This window comes from Chroicocephalus ridibundus, chromosome 3 (assembly GCF_963924245.1).
Source record: "Chroicocephalus ridibundus chromosome 3, bChrRid1.1, whole genome shotgun sequence".
Classification (NCBI taxonomy): domain Eukaryota; kingdom Metazoa; phylum Chordata; class Aves; order Charadriiformes; family Laridae; genus Chroicocephalus; species Chroicocephalus ridibundus.
In genome coordinates, this window is record NC_086286.1 from 122151822 (window position 1) to 122173146 (window position 21325).

Sequence of the window (21325 nt, forward strand, 5' to 3'; positions counted from 1 at the left end):
AAACCACCAGTCACACTACAGCAATCTCCCAAGATTCTGCCTAGAAATTCAGGACTACTAAATGCTGCAACCTTCACAATAGTCACTCAGCTGTAGCAACATATCAGTGCTGGTCCCATGTCAAATGCGCTCTTGTCAATCCATTACACAGGTTCTTCTGGAGATCAAGGTAATTGGCTTATCAGAATGATTCCTGCGTGTACAGCCAAGAATCGCAGCTGACATAACTCAAATGAAGTGCAAATGAAGCACACTCCCTTACCTACTGAGGACTTTGTCCTCAGGTTTCTGTGACTTGAAGGCTGTCATATGAGAAATGTTTAACCAACCAACTTATTAACATTGCCGTAAGGGTTTCTTTCTTTTTCTTCCATTTTCGGTTTTTATTGGATTTAACTGATTTGGTGTAAAGTACACAATTTCCTCCATTCTTCTTCTTCTGTCATTCACTTGAAGGAGAAACATAAAAGAATTTTTCCTTGATTATATCGTAGCTATTTAGAATCACAGAATCATAGGACAGTTTGGGTTGGAAGGGACTTTTAAAGGTCATTTAGTCCAACCTCCTTGCAATGAGCAGGGACATCTTCAACTAGGTCAGGTTGCTCAGAGCCCCGTCCAACCTGACCTTTAACATTTCCAGGGATGGGGCATCTACCACCTCTCTGGGCAACCTGGGCCAGTGTTTCATCACCCTCATTGTAAAAAATTTCTTCCTTATATCTAGTCTGAATCTTCCCTCTTTTAGTTTGATAACATTTTCTGTGCATGTTGCAAACGAACCAATTAGAGTCTCGTTTTATCAAGCCCTTAAACTCTGCTGAGCTCCAAGAAACGATGGTGGTGGACGCCTGGCTATAAGAAAGATACCCCAAAGGCCTGGGACTGCATTCAAGTTTGGTAGTAGCCATAAGATGATGAGGGCTTCTGCAACTATATTTAGTATTAAAATTAGAGAAAAGCTCAATAGGAATTTTGCAAACAAATTTCGCTTCCAGAAGATCTCTGTCCATGGAAAGTTTCTCTCCCTCCCAACTCTGGTCTGGTCTGGGAAATTTTAACGATAAAGAAAAAATGATGACAAAAAAATTGTCTCTCTGTCTTTCAGTGGCAGGTCTGACCTGCTGGCTGCAGGATGTCTTGTTTGTAGCCGTCCACTCTGAAGAAGCAGCAGTTACTGTTCCCATAGACAAAGCCACTTACTTGAGGATACCGGGGTTTTGCTATTTTAGCCTATATTGGTACTTATACTGCCCTCCAGTGCTAAAGACAGTTGTTCCAACCTGTGTTGTAGGCTTTTGTAGCAGCTTATTTCTAGTCTTTTCTCAAGTCGTACTGAAAACTGCAGTTCTCATTCCAGAATTTTAGCCAGTTCTTGTCTGAAAATAATAATAATAATAATAATAATAATAATAATAATAATAATAATAATAATAATAATAATAATATAGTTCCCGTTATTTTTATTCGTAACTTTTTGAAAAATTTAAAGTAAATGAAGATCAATTTATTGTGAGAAATAAAAGGTAACGTGGATTTGAATATGAAAAAAAAACACAAATACGTAATTTTGGACCTACTACAGTTAAACTGTCACCAAATAATGAGTTTTTAATTAATTCCTTTTCTTAATGCAGATTGACATTTTAGTTTTAGCTCTGCCAAAAAAAATGTCCATTTTCGTTGTTGTTACTCCTGCAAATAACTCCCTTGTACTCTCAACATTGGATCCGTATGGATTTTGGCGATGTGCTGATTGATGGACCTTAGATCTGTTCTGATTTGTTGCTTCTCTCCCATACTCCTTAGTAATCAGTGTATAATGTGAAAGACAGGTGATATCTTCATCGCAACATAGGGAGAAATGATGCAGTGGTTGTTAGCAGTTGAAGGTTCTATGAGCTCGTCGCATCACACAACAAAACCATGTATATGGTCCTGCAACTCAAAGGTTTGGCAGTTTCTTACAGCAAATAAAATGCGTCAGAAACATTGTCGGTGGGGCTGCTATAAGAAATCCTCACCTGCAATGAACTGACCTGTGTCCTGGCTGATTATGGGTTCAAGTAGAACCATTAAAGATGGGAAAAAAATTCAGCAAATTTTACTCTGCCCATCTCATTCATGATCTCTTTTGGATTTCTAACTCTACATTTTGCTTGAGAATGCTGCAGTTGTGCTGATAGGTATTTCTCCACCTCTTCTTTATCAGAATAGAACTAGTTAGCGCTCTTTCCTAAGATGCACCACAGAGATATGACTGCAGCTCATACAGACTTATCTGAGTTTTAGACTACGGGATGCGAATAGAACATTTCTGAGTAGCTGAGTAAGTGCCCGAGTGATTGGCTTGTGCAGAAATCCCTGTTGCCCCGATTATCAACAGTAACTACGCTATTGCTGTTAAAACTAAATTAAACCGTGTCCCCCACACGCATTGCTACACTTTGGTTTTGTACGATGATCGGCAGGAGAGGACAAGTCAGTGTTCCTGCAGTCTGAATCTGAAGGAGGATCTAAAGGGGGCCTACAGAATAGATGGATTCCTTATCAGGGAGTGTAATGATAGGATGAGGTGTAACAGTTTTAAACTGGAAGAGGGTAGATTTAGATTAAATATTAGGAATAAATTCTTTACTGTGAGGGTGGTGAGGCACTGGAACAGGTTGCCCAGAGAAGCTGTGGATGCCCCATCCCTGGAGGTGTTCAAGGCCAGGCTGGATGGGGCTTTGAGCAGCCTGGTCTAGTGGGAGGTGTCCCTGCCCATGGCAGGGGGGTTGGAACTGGATGATCTTTAAGGTCCCTTCCAACCCAAACCATTCTGTGATTCTATGATTCTATGATCTTTCCTTGCTGAGTCAATGAGAAGCAGCCACTGAATGCGTTAGGTGTAAGATCAGTCTAGGCTAAGCAGCTTTTCAACTACATCACAATGATCAAACACCCAGGTGAGGTGTTGTGTTCACAAGATGCCACTATATGAAAAGAAATGGTTTCTTGCTTTTTATTAGCCTGGGGTGGTAATTTTAGCAGTTTTTTTGATCTAGACTTCCCCGCAACAGTGTTGAACAAGAGCTTTAATAGGGCTGTTTGACATCCAGGCCGAAAAATTGCTCTACAGATCATACGCGCTGAAAGAGTTAATATCTGAAAAGATTTGCAGAGTATCGTCAGGGCTTGCTGGATTTAGGTCTGTTTTTCGGCAGCCAGTTCAGGAAACGATTTTATGTTAACAGATGATGTGCCTGAAGGTAGCACCGAGGAACTGGCCCAGGGATGGAAAAATACAAGACCTAATACCACACTAGCAGTTTTTACATCCTTTAGACAACTGGAGCTGCCCTCCTAATCACCTCAATCTGGGCCAGGTTAATTGGCACCTTCCCAGCCATGAGTCAGTCTCACACTTTTTCTGCATCTTTGCTAATTAAGAGAATTTTCACCTTTTATAGTTGGTTTAGTATTCAGAGCAGTTTGCCATCGGCTAATTATAATCATTGAGTGATGGCTTTAGAATTTCGTGTCCGTGATGACATTTTATCACATTAAATTGGAATCCCATAACGCTTTTTGAGCTATGATAGACAAGGAGGCCATCTCTATTCTGGATGTTATCCACCATGCAAGTTTGTGCTGATATTAGGCACCTACTACATTTTCATTCAGAACATTTGCAATCTCTTCTACTCTTCAGCTGAAGAGATTGGAAAGCCAGCTGATTCCTGACAGAGGAAGACAAAAATGCTGAGTTCAGGATCCATGGCGCAAGCTCTTTACTTTTGTCCTACGGATGCTCTTGCTTTGTATGATTTGGGAGAACTGGATACCAGAGTTCTGAGAGGTTGGAAGGAATGAGCCAAGTCAACTTGTTCTTCATATCATTGCTCCTCCATTTACAAATCCATGGCATTTTAAGAGCTTAATCACTGATGCAGTGTGTAAAGTCTTCTGTCCCCTGGAGCGAAGGAGCGAGTAGAGGAGCTCAGGCTCACAACGCAGTCGTTGCTTCTTGCTACCAGTGCTATATCACAGTTTATAGCAGCTTTTCCTCTGTGCTCTGTGAAAGCTCCCGCAGTTGCTCTCAGGGGTTTCCCAGCACTAATGCTTCCCTGGAGTAACTTCATAATTCTCAAAACTTGATGCTAAGGTCCTGAAACATCCTCTTTGGTGCGTGGCCGATAGGATTGCTGCTTACCACTTTAGCTGCAACCACTTAGCCTGCGATACAAGTTTGACAAAACTGGAAATAGCCAAATCAGGGCATAAAGTAGAATAAACACTGCTGACTAATAGAAGCACAGTTTACTTAGACTCATCCTACAGTGTGCAAGGGAATATATTTACGGAATTCAAAATCTGTGCAAACCTGTAGCCTTGAAGGGAGTCTTTCTACACGGAGTAGTTCTGCAACGATGAGAAGACAAGGCAGCTTTGCAAGGATGGATGCAAAGCTGTGTCAGCATGGCACTGTGTCGAAGCTCGTCACTCCTGCTCAGAAATAAGGCTGTCATGTGAGTAACATCACACCAACACAACTATGCCATTTTCAAAACCAAACTAGTACTTTTACATAGATCCTCTACAACTAACACCGGTATCTCTAACCCGATGTAGCTTTACAAGCAAAAATATTCCCACTTTTGCTCATATCTTTCAAGCACAGGCTCACATCTCACTGGTGTCTGTGTGAGAGAAGCATGTGCTTAAGAGCTTTGTTCATTTAGTTCACGCAGGATTTGAGGAGTTTATTGAACCGTAAGTAGCTGGATATTTAATTCCTTCTAAGGCAGGAATAAAGACCAGTTGCAAATGGGATTTGCTTTGTTCTTGGTTGAGGAAAAAACCTATAAAGCTAAAAATGAAATTTAGCGATGCAAAGAAGTAGTCATATCATAACCATGCTGCTGTTTCTTCTTGGCTTCTTGTTAGAGAGTAAATATTTCTAGGTATAGATGATAAAATTAAGGAAATAACTCACAGTAAAGTGCCTTCTTTTCAGTTCATACGATGCTGGAGCCTGTTCTTCCTGATTTTCAGGCAGTCTTGAAAATTTGTATCTAAGGGGGTTTCTTGCCCAGGAAATAATGACAAAGATAATTATCAAGTAACTACCACTGTAAATTTGAAACTTATGACTTATGCCTGATCATGTACATCGGGCTCATATTTCTTCTACTGCAGATTAGGTAGCATGGCTCATACCTCTTTACCATTGTTCTGCTGTACTGTACAAATCACAGTCTGTTCTAAGTAGTTGGCAAAAAAGTGCGTGTGCAAACCAGCTCAAATTTTATGTGGCTTGTTTAGTTCTTTCCGTACCAATGGGCCATGAAATTCTGGGCAGCCAAAGTCATGATGGCGTCAGCTCAAAGTCATAGAATCATAGAATTGTAGGGTTGCAAGGGACATTAAAAATCATCTAGTTCCAACCCCCCTGCCATGGGCAGGGACACCTCCCACTAGATCAGGTTGCTCAGAGCCCCATCCAGCCTCGCCTTAAAAAATTCCAGGGATGGGGCATCCACCACCTCTCTGGGCAACCTGTTCCAGTGTCTCACCACCCTCATGGTGAAGAACTTCTTCCTAACGTCCAGTCTGAATCGTCCCATCTCTAGTTTTAATCCATTCTCCCTAGGCCTACCATTACCCGACATCCTAAAGAGTCCCTCACCAGCTTTCTTGTAGGCTCCCTTAAGATACTGGTAGGCCACTAGAAGGTCTCCTCGGAGTCTTCTTTTCTCCAGACTGAACAACCCCAACTCTCAGTCTGTCCTCATAGGAGAGGTGCTCCAGCCCTCTGATCTTCCTCGTGGCCCTTCTCTGGACACGTCCCAGCACGTCCATATCTCTCTTGTAGTAGGGGCTCCAGAACTGGACACAGTACTCCAGGTGGGGTCTCACGAGAGCGGAGTAGAGGGGCAGAATCACCTCCCTCGGCCTGCTGGCCATGCTTCTCCTGGTGCAGCCCAGGATACGATTGGCTTTCTGGGATGCTAGTGTACACCGATGGCTCATGTTGAGCCTCTCATCCACCAGCACCCTCAAGTCCTTTTGTTCAGGGCTACTCTCAAGCCAGTCGCTGCCCAGCCTATATCAGTGCTTGGAATTGCCCCGAACCCGATGGAGGACCTCGCACTTGGTCTTGTTGAACTTCATGAGGTTGGCATGGGCCCACCTCTCCAGCCTGTCAAGGTCCCTCTGGATGGCATCCCTTCCCTCCAGCGTGTCAGCCGCCCCACACAGCTCGGTGTCATCGGCAAACTTGCTGAGGCTGCACTTGATGCCACTGTCCATGTTGCTGATGAAGATGTTAAACAAGACTGGGTCCCAGACTGATCCTTGAGGGACTCCACTTGTCACTGTCCTCCACTTGGACATGGACCCATTGACAGCCACTCTTTGGGTGCGGCCGTCAAGCCAGTTCTTTATCCACTGAATTGTCAGTCCATCAAATCCATATTTTATCAGCTTGGAAGTCATGATACTTAAGGAATAAATATTTATGTTTGAAGGTAACGGTGTCAGCAGAGGTCAGCAGAAACACATTTGAATAAATCCCTGAAAAATACTGCTAAGCATCTGCTTTCTTAGGACTACTGAGTAAAATGTGCACCTGTGGCAATACAGAACTGCAAATCTAGAAAGCCTCTCTGGGCTCTAGCATTTTTAGAATAGAGAGTTTCAGAGTTACACAGCATTTTCTTTCAAAGATGCTTGCAAGTACCTCTCAACAAATGGCTGGAAGTTTGCAGTCTTAATCATTTTCTCAGAGTACATCTTAAAAGAGAATGACTCTGAAGGACTCCACAGCCCTCAGAATATCAGTAAATCTGCAATTGCATAAAGCAGGGGAAAACTCACTCCTTTCCTGTATATATAATGTCTAACACCAGCCAACAAAAAGATTAATAGAAATGGAGAGGAGTAGGTCTATTTTTAGAGCTTTTTTTTTCTCTTTTTCTTTCCCTTTCTGGCAATTATCCAAATTTTGGAGGTTGCAGTCATTTCTGCTGGCAGGAGAAATCGATAAAGGATTCGGCTATTTCTTCAGTGTCCTCCTCTTTCACCTACAAGGCGTGCGAAAGTCTCTGCCTCCCAGCAGGAGGGAGCAGCTCCTCTGGCTCATAGAAAGTCCCCTCTTTGCCACCGGTTCAAACCAAGTTTCCCATAGGTGTTTTTCAGAACCACACTCCCAGCCTGGCTATAGTCTTGCTTATTTTTATATCTCTGCTTTCCTGGTGTCTTGTACAGCCTTGCTATCCGTCTTTCCCTCCTACACGGTGGGTCATACACCCCAAACCAGCCAAGTCGCCCCTTCCCACATAGACCCCACACCCTCTGGATAATGTCGCAGGCTTGTGATGGATGGAGATGCGTAGGTTGGCTCTGTTCTCTGCCTTGGCAGGTGAGCTGCGTATTTTATTTTACTGTCTCAGCCTTCTTTTTCCCTTTTTCCCCAAGTCACATCCTATGCGACCGGTTAGGAAATGTGGCTGGGGGTAAAAAAGGCAACACCAACAGCATCTCTTACAGTACGTAACATGATTAGTAATGGTTAGGCTCAGCCACAACATTGTCCTTGGCTTTCAGGTCAACAGAGAGCAGGGCTTGACCTCTGAGAGCTCTGAATGAAGCTAAATTCAAGGTTTGATACTTACAGACTGTTCAGATCAGAGTTGCATCTGGGAGGTACTGTGCTACATCCATCAGGCGAAATAATTAGTCTTTCATTGAAATCCTTTTTCCTGCTATCAGCAATGATTTGGCTATTGCTGCAAATTAGGATTATAACTGTGATCATAAAAATGCAGTTACACTGGCACATATTTCCTATTCATATCCAGCCACAGAGATGACAGACAACTTTCTAAATGAAAAGGTATCAATTTCTGTCTATAATGCACTGTAACATTAAAACTCGTCCCCAAATCTATTTTTATATGGATGGAATACAAATAAGGGTGACTGCATCGTAATTTTTTCTGATGTCCTTATAATGGAAAAGCCTCAGTTTAAAGAGAATATAATTGGTAACAACTGGCAGCTTGGTAGCATATGATTTTTGTGTTTTTCTCTATGTTACTATTCTCTCATTTTTCAAGCATTTCATTCACCCCCTGGCATTCAAACATAGGTGACCTTCTTTCTTTAAGACTTCCTTGGGACATTTTACACAAATGGCCTCTACACAGTCATCTTGGCCATCCTATTATAAATAGCTCATCTCCTTAGCATAAATTTGCACTTTTGTTCTCAATTAGCCAAGTTTCTATTTTTAATTCTTCTGAGGAATTCCCAGGGGAACAGCTCTCTTACGACCGCAGAAGTGTAAGGGATCTCCCGCTCATCAAGTCTAACAAGCGGTCCCTTGACAGCTGGTTCATGGAAATGTGATTCATGTGTTGACTTGCTAAAAATAGACGTGGCTGAACCAAAGTAGAAGTTCCAATGTAACAGAAACCCCCTTGAAACACTGCCAAAAGTATAAGAAACCTCCATGAAGCACTAATGACCCAAGGTGGCCAACATCTACGAACATCAGGAAACGAGGCAGATTTTTCAAGAGATACCTAAAGATGGTGCTTAGCTCCCATTAAGGCTCACTGCTTTGGAGATTTTAAAAATCTAGCTGAAATGTGCTTTTATCATTGTAAAGTCTTTGAAAAGCCTGGCTGTACAGCACCTTGGAGATTGCCTCATTAGTGGAGTTCCCCAGACCGAGAGCTTCAAGAGGCCAGTTTTTCAGAGCTTGTACTTTCACCGCTTTTGTACCCCTGAAGAGATATCTCAGCAAGGACTTGAAAATCCTTAGATGTGCTTGAATACCCTGGCTATTTTAGTGTTAATGGGAGAACCCCAAAAATGTGAAATTGCCTAGAAATAAAACTGAAATAGACCAAATCAGTTTCACTGCTTTTGAAGGGTGCATTGCAGAAGGAATTGGGAAGCACAGCCAGTTACAAATGCATTAATCTTTTAAAAATTCATTCATTATTAATAACGTAAGGTATAGTTTCCACTATTGATGCAGGTAAAGTCAACTTAAAGAGGCTTTATTTTTAAAATCTTGCCAGAATTCCTTTGATGTCTCAAGTCTCTACCTTCACTTAACAGGAAAGAAAGGCTCAGTCTTAGATGGAGACAGAGACTCGCTGAAATTGGTCGCGTTACATAGAGCTCTACCCAAGCTGACCCACTTGCACGACCAGCTACTCAAAAACAGTAAATCTGTACCCTGGAAGATAAACTCCAGCAAAAATTTAATCCCGATTATATCACAGTTTAAGTGCTCAAAATGAAAATGCATTGGGAAATGGACAGGACACGTCTGTGGAAATTGCATGTAAGTGGAGTGGAGGCAAGGAGCAGCCGTAATTGAGAAGGAATTAAATTCTCTTTACAAAAACCCCTCCTGCGTGAGCTAAAGAAGAGACACATGTAAACGAGGGCTTTTTAATATTCAGGAAGCATGTTGCCTTCCTCCCCTCTGTTCTGCAGGTGCCCTGCACTGCCCTGGCACATCTCAGGTCATCAGGAATTGTTTCAGAGATCTCACTGATGACTTAAGAGCACTCTGCATGCAGCCGTAATCTTTGTGTTACACCTTGAAGTTACAGAGTTTCTTATCTGAGAAATAAACCACATCCACACCGCCATTTAGGTCATTCACAACGGGAGACAATCCGGACCCAGGGATTTGGTTTCACTCACTGCAGAGTTTCAGATTAGGTGCAAAACGGTGCCCTCATGTGATTTGTGCTTCTGGCTTCTGTCTTGCAGTTTTGAAGCAACTGGATCTGAATCCTTGATATCAGAAGCTGAAAACCACATAAATAAGAGCAGAACAAAGAATGTTAGGTCACTGAACACCTTTTAGCTGATTAAGCCAAGAAACAGAGTAAATTTTTCACTGTGTCCTGAAACTCAATGAAGTTTAAGCAGCACAAAGCAAACAAGAGCCTACTTTTTAATTAGATACAGCAGACAGAAGAGAAAAGCTAGTTCTACACCAAGAGCCATTATCAAGAATATGTTTTAACAGGCATCGCTGGTATAATCAGCATCATAAACTAAAACCTTTGAAAAATGAGGGGCCTGTGCAGACCGCAGGGATCTGAGAAACTTGACAACACAATAAATACATCCCCAGGGTCACCAGGAATGGCAGAGAGAAAACTTAGGACGTGATGTACTGTTCTTGTGTTATAATGTCCAGATACCATTCATTTCTCTAAGATCAATAGGAAAAAAGAGAATTAAAAATCCCTAGATTGTATGAAGAGCCAGATCTGAGGCTTTGGATAAGAGCATATCAGGAATTTATTTCTTTTTATGTCATCTCAGTAGCTGTGAAAAATGATGGACTGACAGTCCTAGAAACATAATGCCTTGAGGTAGCTAGAGCAGAGATAAAGCGTGAAATGCCAGATAACACAGTGAAGAGAGTATTGAGGAGGTAAAGGAAGATACAGTAGATAGCAATAGAGTAGGAGGGTAGATAGCAACAGAATAAGAGATCATCGTTTGGCTCTTAATCTGCATGAGCAGCTTCTTGAAGGAGTTGTGCGGGGTTGTGCTGAGTGAGTAGACCGAATTATTTTGTCCTGTGAGAGATTATGCCACTTTGAAAGACATAAATGTGCTCCTCAGTGTGCACATCTCTCTGCTTTTGCACATTGCCCATCGCATTACATTTGTGTGAACGCTTTTACCTGGCTGTAAGTGAGGTACTCTGCCTAATTCTGAAACAAGGCTTTCCTGGACAAAGCAGGTTTGCTTTGGTAGCTGTTGAAAACTTTTTTCTACCTAGAAGGAAACAATTATCTATCTGCTGGCAGTGCAAACATCTCTTGCTGCGACAGGAGTGTGAAAACATCATGCATGTGTATTTGCACACAGTCAAGGCCAATTCTTTATGTAAAGAGGTGTTGGGAGGTAAGTTTTTCATTTTTTATAGGTACGTCTTACATCACATTGCATTCAGCAGCGTAACCTATGAAGTCTTCTCTGTGTAAAGTTTGAACAAAGATCAAATACTAAATAGAGTGGCCAGAGGAGGGACTCCTTGGTTGAGCTGTTGTCAAGTTCTCAAGGCAACAGTGGAGTTTTGGCTCCCATCAAGGCTTTTAACCATGAGGAGAGCTGGTAAGCTTTCCCAAATCACATGCATTAACTTGACTACTCAACATCAGCTCAGCCCATCTGCTAATGATTTTCGGTACCTTGTAAGAGTTATTGTACAAAGGTCTATTTCTCCACCAGGTCTTGGTCAGCCAAGTAGCACATCCCATGGGGTGCCAAGGTGGTGTATCTTTAAGTCCTCCTTAAGAAAGGGGTCACAGAAACATTGGATCTCAGGGGACTTGTGTTGGCATTGTGGGAGACGTAGCCCAGTTCCAAGCCAGTCAGGATGCTGAAACTCTATTGCCTAAGATGAGGCAGTGTGCCATGACAGGGGATTATAGTTTAATGTCCCAAGGACAAGAACTGAAATAAGCTAAATTCAACAAATTGAAAAAAAAAATATTGTGAGGCTGAAATACTAAAATGCTCCATTCCATTTCAAACACATCAAAATGAAACATGTATAAATCCACCTCTTTCAGGATTTAAGAATGAAATTCATAATAACAATAATCACCAAATAGTAAATAACAACATTAATACCAAAATCCAACTTTTCGTCCCAATTTATAAGAAAAGCAAGTGTTGATAAAACAGCATTTTCAAAGGACTAGAAACTGGTCTGTGCTGAACCATTAGTTGTGCAGCAGAGCCCTACGGGCTTTTGAAACCAAAAAACCCCAAAGATTGCACCAAGGCAGCTACGGCCCTGGGGAGGGCAGATGGATAAAGACATGCAGAGTGAGGCAGAAGAAGTAATGAGGCAGTGCTGGTAATAGTTGTCCATGAAATCTCCCACTCTGTGCTACCTATGTGATATCACTCCAGAATTGTTAAAATTTCAGTTAACAGATTTACGGTGGATTTATTATGGCAAAGAAAAATGAGCAGAGATTCAGCCCTCACATCTCCCTCTTACTTTCATAATTGTCTTAGGTTTTCTCTTGTGACAAGTGGGATTAGACCATGCTCAACAAAAAAAAAAAAAAAGGAAAAAAATTATAGCAAAAATAAAGGGGCAAGATACCATTTCTTCTCTGCTTGAAAGCCTGGGCAAGGAGTACCATGTGTCTTCCCATCTGTGCAGAAGTTTTGCTGATTGCTCTGGATGAAAATTTAAGGGAAGAACTACACCAGGGATTTTATTTCAGAACATAGTGTTGTACAGCACAAGCAAAAAAAGTTTCAGTGAAATTTTGCGTCCCTATTCTTGTTTTCCACTGCAGGGATTAATATTGGATGAGCAGCCTCATGTTTTATTGCCAAGTGCAAATAAATGATTTATTTATATTATGTATATATATATTTAAACAGCTGTTTGTAATCAAACGATAGATTCTACTAGCTCATAACCCTGAGTTCAGTTTATGCTCCATGAGGATGAAAATTTACAGTATGAATCAGCAAACGGTTCTGCTTTCTCAGCACATGCATCGCAAAGTGTGGTGTCTCATGCATCATTTAAACAGAATGCAATGCACACCATAAAGGAAGAACTCCTCGTTTTCTGTTTCTGTGCTCCAGCATTTCCCGATATTCCCGATATTAGTTACCGTTGAGCATTAAAGTGTCCGGTGTTTTAGTAAAGTCATTCAGATTATACTCTCGTAAGGGCATTGTGTCTAGTGTTTCCTGAACAGCCATCTGTGAGGCTCTGTGCATGCTCTCATGCCATGACCACCACTGGAATGTATGAACATGAAATGGTTTGAGTCCCGCAAAACCTTAAGAGAGGGTTAGTTACTTGATAGCTTTCAAGACTTGAGTCCTTTTGGATACAGGCTCCTGCTTTTGCTCGTCCTGACATGATTTGTATTTCACTTGCTTGCACTGAGGACTGCTCCACGGCCTCCTGAAACTGTTGGAAATGCTTTCTTTGACTTCAGCAGGTTTTTGCATGAGCTACAGGAACGGTCTGTTTCCAAAACTGCTTAACTCGACTGTAATATAAGTGACCGCAGCCCGTTATATAGAGGTAGAAAGACTGAACAGCAATACAAGGACAAATCCCAGCATAATCCCCAGGGTAATATCACTTCCATCAATGTTATATTTTGAGTCCAAATCTTTCCCAATATCCGTTCCGTTACTAATGATATTTTGAGGACAAAGAGGAGATAATGCCACGCTTTCTGATCTATTTTATTTTGACCTTTCCTTGATCCTTTTGAATATCAGGATATAAATTAGGAAGGGAGACTGTGTTGCATTTATTACATGAAATCACCTTCTGAACTCAAAACTCTTCAATTTCATGTTTGAAATTGAACACTAGCACAATGAAGCCCAAACTTCAGTCTCATTAACATCAAAGGTTCCAATATGTAAGACCCGTCTGTCTTTTTTTTAAGTACACAGTACTTCTAGTTACGAAACATTCAGCATTTCGAAACATATGGAAGAGTTTGAAATGCATCCATATGTTTAGCCAAACCACCTGCACACCACAGTGTTGATTCTTTTGATGATGATTAGTTAGCAAAAAAATAGATCCTAATTTCGATTTATTTTCTTGATGGAAACTCTCCTATCCAGCTTTATTTCCTTAGGAAAGACAAATTCATCCTCCATCAAATCATGTGGTTGGGAACCTATGTGCAATTTGAAGGTGGCAGTTTCATGAAAAGAAAGGTTAAAATCAGACTTCTCCGTATGTTTGTGCCAAAAAACCTCACTGGCTTCTGCAGTTAAACTTTGTCTGACCTTGATCAGAGTTGACAAATAAATGATGACTGCTTTTAAAACTTCCAGCCCAAGAATATAAATATGAACCAAGACTCCAAGATGAGAGCCTGGGATTCTTCTGATCTAAATAAGGACATTAGTAGAATCCTTGTTTGGCCAGGAGACAGAAGGAGACATTTCCTGGGCACAATCCATTGTATCATAACAAAGGTGAAAAAACCACAAAACAAATGAATTATGCCCTAAAACACCCTACCTCTCTCTGTTGGTGGGGAAGGAAGCTTGGGAGGCCTAGTTCAGGCACAGATGTTGACATTGCAGAGGTGAGGTGAGGTGAATAAGAAGTCCTCTGTGAAGGGATTTCTTGGGAGTACATCTCCTTTGAGGATGACAGCCAAGAGACAGACCAATGGGTGCAGCCAAATATCTAGCAAAACTTATTCCCAGGGAGTACTAGGAAAACTACAAAGATGAGGATGAGGCACATATGAGACCTGCCTGAAGCCTAGCAACAAGAATATTTTTATGAGCACCAGTGGGCTTTGGAACAGGCCTGCTGAGAGAGAAATCTGAGAATGTGTTGACGAATGCACCTCAGAAGAGGTATGGATACATACAGAGGAATCAGCAAGGAGGTGTCTAACAAGAAGAGCTGCGCTATTGCTATATTCATTGCTGATCCTGACCTTGGGGTGACAACAATTAATTATTTTCAGTAGGGCTTCCACTAGAATCCAGAATTAAAACTGTATATTTATTTGTAGCTTGGGAAGGGAAGGGCAAAATCACAGAAAATTATCTAGACAGTGTCTAAAAGTTGGTAATTTAACAGTGACTATTTTAGACAGTGCAATATACTTACTCAGTGTAGTAATAAATTATGTGCAGTTTGCCAAGTAATTTACCCAGTTCTCTTTTCATCATTTCAGCTTCAAAATGCTTTAAATAAACTGTGACATTATGTAAATGAGTGTGTATTTATTTAACTGTTTCTTTTAGACACTAATCATGCAAGCAAGAAAATACCGGGTATTAAATGGACTATGCAAAATAGATACAAAACCCCAGACTTTAGACTCTGTGCTATTAATTAGATATGTATGATAAACTGTTCATAATTTTAAAGAGGAACATAAGTTAATGTAGATATTGTATATTAATTTTTCACATGGGATTTCATTTCATTGCTTGGACACTTCTTTCCAGGGAAAGCAGCTGCTTTGTAAACATACGGTAAACCCACTTTGGGCTTCTTTCAATTGCCCTCGCATGCGGGCGCGCGGTTGAGTTAAGCAGTGGTCATGTCATTTAATGCAGTTCTGTAGAAATGTCCAGTCTTGCACCTGTGGTCAAAGTCTCTTCGTGCCACGCTGAATGGAAGCCCCCCGGTGTTCGGCTGGAGAGTCCTGGCTCGTAGGCCTGCCCACACCTCATAGACAGCACAACACAACAGCACCACCCTAGCAGCACCCTCTCACAGAGACTGTACGTAAAATTGCAAGCTCTACTGTGTAATCGATTTTAAAGTTTTAATGCTAGTCAACACTCGGATTTTTCTTTTTAAAAAGGCAGCGTTATGATCATTAAATTTGACTATGTGCTGCCCTGCAGGTAGTTGTTTTGCTGAGTTCAGAACATTAAAATTCCATGTATGGGTTTAGATCCACGCCTGCTGCATTTACACTCCTGCCAGTCAGAGTCACAGAAAATGATTAATAATTCATCAAATATTAATATCATCCCTTCAAGTCATAAAAGGCTGCAATATACATCTATGATTTTTAAATAAAAGTTGATGACTGTAGGCTTTTTTGTAATAGGTAACATGGATGGGGAGAGATAATCTGATGAACGTTGTTATTTATTTTAACTTTTATATTAGGTTCATAGAAAAAAATGTAATCTCTCTGTAACCTACCGAGATTTATCAGCCTGTGAAATTTTATAATAAAGAAGAGACTGATTTTCTAATTAAAGATTTACCAAGTAAAGCAAGTAAGTGTGCTCGTACTTTCTCTCTTTTGGGGGGCAGTCATGTGAAATAAAATGGTCAAGCTGCAGTTGCAAAGCCCAGTGCCAATGCATTTCCTTGCTCTGTGTAGATCCATTCAAACATCTGGGGACTGAAAGTGGTTGTCGTCGCGTGTGTATAAAACAGACAAAATGGTCATCTCTCTGGACGTTTAACCTGGCATTAATTTCAAATTTTGCCTGCCCATTTTCAGATGCACGTGCCCAAGGTTCTGAAAGCGGCAGGGCTGTGCCAGGGGATTATATCACTGTCACACTGATGTATGACAGATTACACTTGTCTGTCTCCGCTGACTACCCAGAGAGACTGGAGAGACAAGGTTTCTAACTTAAGTGCTTGAATTTTTGCTCCACATGAGGCGAGATGAATCTAAGCTCTGCATTTCCATGAGCGCGGGAAAACATTCACAAAACACAAACCTACCCAAAACACGTACATGCTACGTAAGCTTAAATCACATGGAAGAGGCTTGTTAACTCCAGCAAAATGCAGTTAATGCCCTCCACTTGCTAGATCACAGTATCGTAGAATCATAGAATGGTTTATGTTGGAAGGGACCTTAAAGATCATCCAGTTCCAACCCCCCTGCCATGGGCAGGGACACCTCCCACCAGACCAGGCTGCTCAAAGCCCCATCCAGCCTGGCCTTGAACACCTCCAGGGATGGGACATCTGCAACTTTCCTGGGCAACCTGTTCCAGATGGCAATAAGTGTCTGGTATAATCAGATCCTCTTGGATTTAAGCATCCAAGATCCTCTTGTCTATTGTAGTGAAGGGATTTGCTGAACAAATTGTACCCTTAGGACTTTGCTGTCTTGAGGCTGTCAGTCCTAATGAGCAGAAGTTCTTTGTCAGACAAGGGAAAAGTTATGTTACAAGGGTGGATCTCAACAAAATGAAAAAAAGGAAATACAAATACCCATATTTTTCTTCTGTTAACATCCAAAGTAAAAGCGCCTCTGGACCTTGATTTCAGCAGGCATGATCAGTTAGAAATACAGAACTAGCATCTCGTGGTTTTCTTTCCACATCTTCTTGGCCACTTCAGAGAGCCAACTTGGCCACATATGAGCTGCATGTGATATGGTGAATGGAAATAAATGACAGGTTTTTCACTTACTGAGAGAAGAAACATGCACAGAAGGACAATGATGTTTTTAACCCTCAGTCTCTCCTTTTTTCCCCAACTCTCAAAAAATATGGGCTCAGATTTTCTAACCATTTGAACACGGAAAAATCTTTTTTTAATTGTCCTGCAATTCCTGCTCCATTTCTGCGTTACCGTCAGATCACTAGTATGCTTATCCGATGCTATATCCATTTTAAAATGTGAAGCCCCACGAAGTAAGAACATATAAATGCCTTAGTTGCATTTGACACAGTGGACAACGATAGTTTTGAGCTGACCACTGCAATTCATGATGTCAATAATCTATAACATAGTACTGCAGCATCTGCTATTATGTTATAACAAGAGCCAAAGGCTGACAATTATTCCTGGATACACAATTTAGGATTAGATCTGGAGGGCAATTATTCTTCTTTCCAAGCTGGTGAGGGGTCTGGAGACCAGGGCATATGAGGAGAGGTTGAGGGAGCTGGGCATGTTTAGCTTGGAGAAGAGGAGGCTGAGGGGAGACCTCATTGTCCTCTACAACTCCCTGAAAGGAGGGTGGAGAGAGGTGGGTGTTGGCCTCTTCTCCCAGGTGAAGAATGACAGGACCAGAGGAAATGGTCTGAAGCTGCGGCAGGGGAGGTTTAGGTTAGATATTGGGAAGAATTCCTTTACTGAAAGAGTGGTCAGGCACTGGAACAGCCTGCCCAGGGAGGGGGTTGAGTCACCATCCCTAGAGGTGTTTAAGAAACGTCTAGATGTGGCACTTCAGGGCATGCTCTAGTGGCAGAGATTGTAGGTTGGTTGTTTGTGGGGGTTTTTTTTTTGTTTGGTTGGGGTTTTTTGTGTGTGTGTGTGTGTGTGTGTATGGTTGGACTCGATGATCTCAAAGGTCCCTTCCAACCATGAAGACTCTGTGATTCTATGATTCTAGAAATAAGAAGTCTTTTAGAGTTTTGGAAACTGTATGGAGGGGACAAAAAGGATGAGAAAATAGATCTGATTCCCGCCGAGGGTCTGAACACCCTCTGCAATTCACCTACAGCAAAAGGAACTCTTTGGAGCATTTTAGCGCTAGACCTGGGCTAAAGGCAAGCTCCAGAGCTCTCCATCCATGGCGTGAGATTGCTTGTTCTGGGTTGGTGTGTCCTGCTGAGAAACAGGTGGCAAAAAAACGCCACCAAAAATAAAAAACACCAAAAGCAGAGTAGACAGAAGTGCAGTAAACTATCTCCACAGTAAAATATCTTCTGATCTCTTATTATTTAAAGACAAATTAAATGTCTGGAAGACAAGATTCGAAACCCCTAACAAAGGCCTTTTTTGTTCTTATTTTTCATAACTTCTCTTGCTATTCTTGTTATCCGTGCAATCGCTCAGTCCCTCTTTGAAGGTCACTGTGGTCCATATAATACTGCTGAGAGCACAAATTCCACTGACCATAAATCATCTAAAACAAAATCCTATTCCAGAGTGTAAAATTTGCCACTACTTGATTTCATTGACGATCTAGTTAGCCTTGTGCTGTAGATTTCTCTTTTGATACCCCTAAATCATTCATTCCTCCACACGGTCTTATCATGTCTCCTCTTATAAGCAGATCTAATGCTCTGGTATCGAGAGCCCATATCAGAAATTCAGTCTTTTTTGGTAGGATCATGTTAATTCTTAAAAATCTTTAAAGAAACAGAAAATCCTGTTTCTTTCTTCCCTTTCACAGGTATAGAAGAATCTCATGTCACTCCTGTGACTCCTGACACTAAAATATAGTTTTCGGAAAGCACCTGTATGTTTCGCGTGTCTTTGATACACTTGTGTTTTTGTCCGTTCAGAGAAAGGTTAATAACATATTAGTTTTTGTTTCACTTTCCCCTCCTCTGTGCTCTGTTGTTTGCTTCATCTTTGAAACATGCAGGACCACCCTCATGCAAAAGGCAGCTCTTTGGAGACACAAATAGTCCATTAACCCCACTTTGGAAAGCCTGCTATCCCTCATCTCTGTAAAAGCATAACTGAGCAGCAGTCGTAACAGATTTTCTGGGCCACAGTTTATAACAACGTTGAAAATCAGTTTTCTGACACCCTCTCCAAATTGATACCTACAAGATAACAACAGCAGCCCTAAAATGTGAGATAATATTAGAAAATCAGCATTATTAAAACCATTTTCGTATTACTTAAGCTTCAGTGCTTCTTATTTTGCCTGTTTCGTATCCTTGCCTTTCCAAGGATCCTTTTCACCTCAAACAGATTGGTGTTGTGCAAAAAGGTCATCAATTTTGGTTTGATTATTTGTCTGGAGATTGGGAACAAAGGTGAGAATTTCTACTGGGATCTCTATAGCGACTGTAACCAGAAGCCTCCCACCTGTGGGGGACAGGAGAAGTTCTCAAAGAGCGGGATGAAGTCTCAGGCAGCCGTGCCGTGACTGATGTGCCTACTCCAGGGTGAAGTTAATCTCTGATGTAGCTCCACACACGCAGACACCCAGGCAGGTGTCTGAATACGGAGATGAGTCCTCCCTGCAAAGTTAGGTGCGATGAATCCCCTAAATTGGTCCCTAAGTCAAGTGAACCAGTTCCCATCTAGTTTATTTGACTTGGGGGGAAAGTATCCTAAAACAGGGTCAGATTTTAATCATTTGTAGTTTTTTTTAAGTCAGCCACTTTGCATCATAGTAAGTGAGGAAGGATTTTGTGGTAGTTACAATCCTGCGTAACTTTATTTATCCGGGATGGAGATAAGGCCAAGGGGCTGACTACAGGAATGCAGCCACCGCTCAGTTCTGTCCTGGCAGCTGAGACACTTATTGAAATGCACGTTCTTCAAAAATGGAATACTCTCTTCATGCAGTGTTCTGCGTTCTGCATTTATCAGTGTCAGTATTAGTAAATGCAGAGCAAAATTGATACAAAGCATTTGGGTTTAGTATCCCAGACCACGCTGTCTTCGGTAATAAGGGTTGCAAATGAAAAACTGCTCAGCACAGCTTTCCTGTGATGACTAAAGCCTCTGGGATCTCCAAACGATCCTAAAATCCATGTTTTCCTCCTCTGCATTATGTATAAATATGAATTTCTAATCAAGATGTGCACTCTTTTCCTGGTATATACAGTAGAATAGTCCTGAGGTAGTAAGAAATAGCTTTTTACTCTCTTAAAAATTCAGATTCTTCTCTAGTGGGCCTTTAAATCTTTGTTCCAGGAATTGATCATCCTGTTTTGACGTCAATGGCCAATACTGAGGTTATTGAGTGCAGCAATTTTACAGCCAGCTCCTCTGTTTTCCTTCGTGTTTTACAATTAGCCGAAGTTTTAGTAGAAATATCAGCTGGGAAGAAAGCCTCTTGTCATTTTGGATTCATCAGCTGCAGAAGCTACCAAGGAAGGTCAAAAACAAAAGCAAACATATGTCTTCATATTTACATTTAAAACAGGCAACCCAAACAGCAGAGAACTCTTTGCATTTGTTAAGCACAAAGAATCCTCTGTAGTGGAGTTTGAAGGTGACTGATAAATCAGCCAACAATATTTTATGTTAAGTGTTTACAAAAAGAAGTATTTAAGACAGAAAACACTACTTGTCCCTTGGGAATATGCTTACCCATGATTCCACCTGAAAACGGCTCCACATCAAGAAGAACAACAAGAAATCTAACTCAGCACCTTCAGTTCTATGTTTCTATTTTTTATGTGCTGAATTTTCCTTTTATTCCATCTTTTTCCTCTAAAGACAAACCTTCTTTCTAGATTGTTGGATTTTTTATTGACTAACACATTTTCCTTGTGGTCCACAGTACAGAGCCGCACAGATGATAAATCAGAGCAATCTGGTTATTATTTACCTATTGCTTTTCATATAAACCATTCCCAAGCTAAATTTCACAAGTTTTCTGTTCACATGAAAAATCTGCACATACCTTTTATAACCTGGGATCAAGCTTGCTGACATTCTGCAGTGATCCAAACTCTGATAATTATTTTAATTTTTTTCTGTCTGTACTAGCGGCGTCCATTGCTTGAACCTTTGCATCATGAGAGTTACATGGCTGTGCACTCTGGCATATGTAAGATGGGCTCAGGCTTCTAGGATAAAACTATGACGCGTTTCAACTACCAGTTCAGGACAAAGTTTTCAAAACATGTTCTTCTCTGAACTGTTGGTTCTTAAAATAGCTCAAGACCTTGACATTTCATTAAAAATGTTTACGCTTACTTACAATGTACTTTTCAGGGCCAGGCTGGATGAGGCTTTGAGCAGCCTGGTCTGGTGGCAGGTGTCCCTGCCCATGGCAGGGAGGTTGGAACGAGATGATCTTTAAAGACCCTTCCAACTCGAAACATTCTATGATTCTATGATTCATGGAGC